Below are 5,557 nucleotides of genomic sequence, written 5' to 3'. Positions count from 1 at the left end.
TTACGAAGTTTTGTGAACAAGAGAGAATTGATCTCCGGCATATGACTAAGAGCGTCAGCCACCACATTGAATCGTGCTTTACAATATCGGAGCTTGGTGTCATATTCCTAAAGAATCTAAGCACACTTGGCTCTCTGACCCTTCAAATCAGTTTGTTGTGTAAACCATTTGATGCTTTCATGGTCAAACACAAACTCAAACTGAGCACCATACAAATAATGTTGCCATGTTTTTAAGGCAGACACTATTGCATAGAGTTCGCGTTCATAAGCAGAGTAGTTCTGTTGTGCTGCATCAAGCTTCTTGCTTTTAAATGAAATTGGCCGCCCGTCTTGTAACAGAACTGCTCTAATAGCACGGTCATTGGCATTCGTTTCCAAAACGAATGGTTTCAAAGGATCTACAATAGCTAGTATAGGAGTTGTAGCTAATGTATCCTTGAGCATATCAAAACTATGTTGTTGAGTGGGTCCTCACTGAAAAACTTCTCCTTTGCCTTTCAATTGATCCGTCATAGGAACAACAATATTAGCATAGTTTTTAACGAACCTTTGATAAAAAACCTGCAAACCCTAAAATAATATGTAACTCTTTCAGATTTTTAGGAGAAGGCCACTACCGGATTGTATCCACTTTGGATTGATCCATATGTAGGCCAATAGCTTAAATAACATGCCCAAGATAGTGAATTTCCTCTTTGAGAAAATCACACTTTTATTCCTTGGCATATAATTTATTTGTTCGTAACAATTTGAACACCTACCTCAGATGTTGTAAGTGTTCTTCTTCAGAAGCATTGTATACTAGAATGTCATCGAGAAAAATGATGAAAAATTTACCCAAGTACGGCTTCAAGACACTATCCATAAGTGTCATGAATGTTGCGGGCACATTGGTAAACCCAAAAGGTATAACCAAAAACTCTAGTTGTCCAAACCTTGTTTAGAATGCAATTTTGGATATATTAGCAAGTCAAATACGTACTTGGTGATAACCTGACCGCAAGTCTATTTTCGTAAAAATACGAGCATGAGTGAGCTTGTCAAACAACTCATCCATGCGTGGCAATGGATACTTGTTCTTAACAGTAACCGCATTTAAGCCACAATAGTCTATGCACATGCACATATTGCCGTCTTTTTTCTTCACTAGGATAGGAGATGCCCATGGTCAAGAACTGGGTTGGATAAACCCTCTGCTAAGGTAGTCAACAAGCTGACTTTCCAACTCAGCAGCTTTAGAGTAACTCATGCGGTAGGGTGGTTTACTAACAGGTTTACTGCCTGCAACCACATTGATGCTATGTTGCACCAATCGTGTCGGCGGTAATCCTGGTGGAAAATCATTACGAAAAACATCGTGAAATTCCTTTAATAAATTTTTTAACTGATCACTAGCATGTGGCGTTGAGGAATGTTCAATGGATTCAATGTTAGAGAGAAAATGAGATAATGAGTAACACAATAAAACTTGATCCATTTCATTATCAAAAACGAGCTACATCAGCTCAGCTATACATATCAATGGTGAAGAAAATAAATCCTTCTCTCAAAACAACAACACATGTGCGCCATGGGATTCAAACATTAAGCTGTTGTGCTCATAGCTACACTTTAGTGATGATCCTAGGCTGCAACCATTCCCTACCAAGGACCATGTCTGCCCTCTCCATGTTCATAACTTGAAAATACAAGGATATGAAGTAGCCTTGTATTTACAACGATACAGCTCGGACTTGAGTATCCCAGACTTCGGCATCATGTCCATTCATCATTTCTACCTTGTAGCGGTGGGTACTCGAAGTTTGAGGCAATTTGAGTTTTTTCACCAATCCATAATTGATAAAATTGTGAGTAGCATTTTCATCTACCAAGATAAGCACCTTGTGTCCTTGCAGAGATCCGTGCATACGTACTAACTCATGTGGTCTGAAGGTCTATTGCCACATGGAAGCTTTGAGAGAGTATTCATGCACCACATCGGTGTGTGTTACTTCCTCTATAGAGAATCGCGAGGAAGACTCAAGAGTTAGCAGTTGCACCATGTGCACTGCTTTCTCCTTGCCATGAGCAACAGATTTCCCCTTGGGACAATCCTTTTTTCCATGACCGCTTCCCAAGCATTGAAAACATAAATTCTCTTTCTTAGCCTTATCAAAGTCCTCGGGAGAGAGAGGACCTCTGGACCCCTTCGGTTTTTTTGATGCTTCAGAATTGGCTACTATAAATTTCATTTTATTGTGCCCATATTGTGTGCGTGTATTACCATGTGTATTAGTAGGCATGTGATTATGATGTGATTTATTTTTATCTGGATCATCATGAATATGTGCTTTCACTATGGCTTCCTCAAGTGTTTTAGGGTCTTCAGTCTTGACGTGCTTCTTAAGCTCTGGCGTCAAACCACGAATAAACCCACATACTTGCTAAAAGGTGTCTAGTCCTTCCAACTTGAGGATATCCCAATAGTGAGATATATTTCAAGTAGTGACGGGTATTGGCGCATGGAACACGTGTCCCAAGCCGTCCAATTCCGATCTGCCTCATTTGTAGGCAAGAATTCTTTGCAAGACATAGCCTTAAAAGTTGACTCCGTGGTATGATATTCTTCTCCTTGAGAGACATCCACCACTTGTAGGCCTTTCCTTCTAGAGTTAAGATTGTTTGTAGTGCTCTGACTGCGTCCGGAGTACGCCGTAAGGCGTGAATTCCATCCCACTCGCTAAGAAAGATATTCACTGCATCCTTATTGCGCTCTCGATCTTCTCCCTTAAAAGTCAGTGGTTTGGTGTTTTTCAACAACTCATCCGCCTCCTTTGCAGTGAGAGTGTGCAAAGAATATGGAGATGGACCTTGTCCATGATCAGAAGGGCCTTGCCCCTGTGTAGCAACGTGCTCATGCATGTGTGTGGAAATAGGGCCCTTGGCCTGCTGCTGTGTAAGTTGTACCACTAATGTAGATAATTTAGTGACGTTTTCATTTAAAGATGAAAAATTTCCTTCCATGACTAATATGCGTGTGAAGTGCACAAAATTCTTGAATATCAAGTAGTTCATATGCGTCGTCACCCATCGTAGCATCGCGGGCACTCTTCGTGAGAGCATCCGGCCGCGAGCCATCACGGGTAGGATTAGGTGTTTGATGCTCAAAATCCAAAGTCATATTAATATCTGAATCCATGGTGACACAGTGCAGTGGAAGGAATAGAAAGAAATACCTGATGTCGAGAAGATGTCTTGTAGATGTAGGATGCACCGCAACCGGTAATTATTGAGAAAGAATCCCATAGACGTAGGATGTACCACAACTAGTAATTAGCCTTGCTAATTTCGTTCGTGACCTAAGCTTGAAGCGACCGGCAATTTTGTTGGTAGTCCAAGCTTCTTGAAGAGGCCGGCAATATTGTTGGTAGTCCAAGCTTTATTAAATCATAACTTTACCCGTTCAAGGGCATCAAGGAGATTTGACGCAGTCATCGGAAGGTTTCAAAGCCGATATTTGCAGTTCTACACCATCATGATGTTACCACTAACGTATGGTGCCTGGGAAACAATCCCACCTGCTCACGAGCAAAAGGGGCGAACCCTATTGTGGGTACCCACCCTTAAGGTTTTTTAAAAAAAATGTTTGTCCAATAATCCTAAGGGTTGTGGGCACCCATAGTGTGGAAAAAGCTTGGTTGCAATGCTCTGTCGCGAGGGGAACGAGAAGGGGAGAGAGGAAACTTGCCCGGCGTTGCTCGGCAGGGCTTGGCCTTGTGTCGGGTCTGCCTCAGTAGGCCAGTGTGACCCCAACCGGATAAAGAGCCCCCCGTTTCGGCCTGGTCAACCTCTATGTGTTCTCCCCACTAAGGTCGCCTACACACACCCTTGAGGTGTCTTCTCTTTTTGCTTAGCAACCGGCCATGCCCGCCTCCTTCTCAAGATTGCATGTGCATGCTTAACCAAAAGTAGTGGTCCACGACCCACCCTGGCCTCTTGCCTAGAATAACCTTGCTCTTGATACCAGTGTAAAGACTAGGGAAGACTAGATCCTGGAATCCACCTCCCAACCTCCCACTATATAGGCTAAGCTCCTAGCCCCTTTGTCCTAGTTGGATTCCCTTTCCACATTGCCTAGTCCGGCCCTTAGCCCAGTCCAAGACTCTCTGGCCTTGCCCTTGTCTTGACAGTCTTGGCCTTTATCCAACAATTCAATGCAACATTTGGAGATGAGGGCTTCACAGAGTCCTGTAAGTTACGTCATGTAGCTATGCATTTTCAAAAGTCCACCAAGCAATGGTGGTCTAGCCTATGAGCAAATGGTGAAGCTCCACAAACATGGAAAGCTTTAAGAGCTTCCATCATGAAGCAGTTTTTGGCTAGTGATGCCAAAGACAAAGTACTCACCAAATGGCGAAGCTTGAAGCTCTCTTCCCATGAATCTATTCACAAATATGTAGACAAGTTTTGGGATCTACATCTGAAAGACATTTCTACAAAAAGATGGATTTTGGAGAGAAAAAACAACAATTTTGTGCGATTTTTTTGAGGATATGGCGGAGTATGTTAATCCCAAAGGCCACGCACCATATCTACGGTCATACACCATACCACGATGGCTTCAAGAATCAACTTCCAACAAGGGGCTAAGAGAAATCTTAAGCCCATGGAAAACAAGGACCGTAGTGAGCCTAAGGGGAAGGGCAACGTCCAAAAGTCTCGCAAAGGCAACTCCAACAACAACAAAACCAAGGAGAAGGGTGTTTATAAAGGTAAAAATAAATTCTCTCCTAAAGATCTAGAGCGTTATTGAAAATATAACCATTGTTTCAAGTGTAGGGATCAAGGGCATGCCTATCGTGCTTGCCCCCACAAGAATACATGTAATGAGCCTCCATAGTTGAAATTCAAGAAGAGGACGCTCATCACAAAGGATCTCCTCTATGTCATGCTTGGGGAAAGGTAAGAGAACATGATGCTTTTATTATCTTTGACCCTGGTTCTACTCACAATTTCATATCCACGGAGTTGGCCACCAAGCTATGCATCCAAGCCTATGAGATGGGAGATGTCCTACCTACCAATGGTGCTTTCAAAGGACAAGAATCCTCAATCACTCCCTTAATTGGGTAATTGAGGCTCCATATCCAAAGCTATGTGTACAAGGAGGATTTCTGCATCTGTCCTCTCAAGCATCAGGATGTAATCCTAGGGGCACCATGGTTTGATCGCATGGCTGCCAATGTTAAATTCCCTGAAAGACAAATCTTCTTTCGGTACAGGGAAAAAGATATGTACACAGATGCTAAGGAGTTGGGTAGCACCATATCCATTGCATAAGCAAGCTTTCAATAAGTCAATAAAGAGCTCTATTTCCGTGTACATGGTTTTTGTTAAAGATTCTCAAAATGAACCTAATGTTTTGACAAAAGAAGATATAGGCAATAAAAAGGAATTAGAGTTATCCAATTTACTCAAGGGATTTCAAGATCTTTTTATTGACGACATCCCTTGTGAGTTACCTCCCAAAAGAGCTCTTTCTTTCAATTGTAAGCTCTTTAAGTTCTTTTGCATCT

Source organism: Adiantum capillus-veneris, chromosome 22 (genome assembly GCF_014529385.1).
Source record: "Adiantum capillus-veneris isolate H3 chromosome 22, ASM1452938v2, whole genome shotgun sequence".
Lineage (NCBI taxonomy): Eukaryota > Viridiplantae > Streptophyta > Polypodiopsida > Polypodiales > Pteridaceae > Adiantum > Adiantum capillus-veneris.
The sequence above is the reverse complement of the archived record's forward strand: the minus strand, read 5'-3'. Positions refer to the sequence as shown.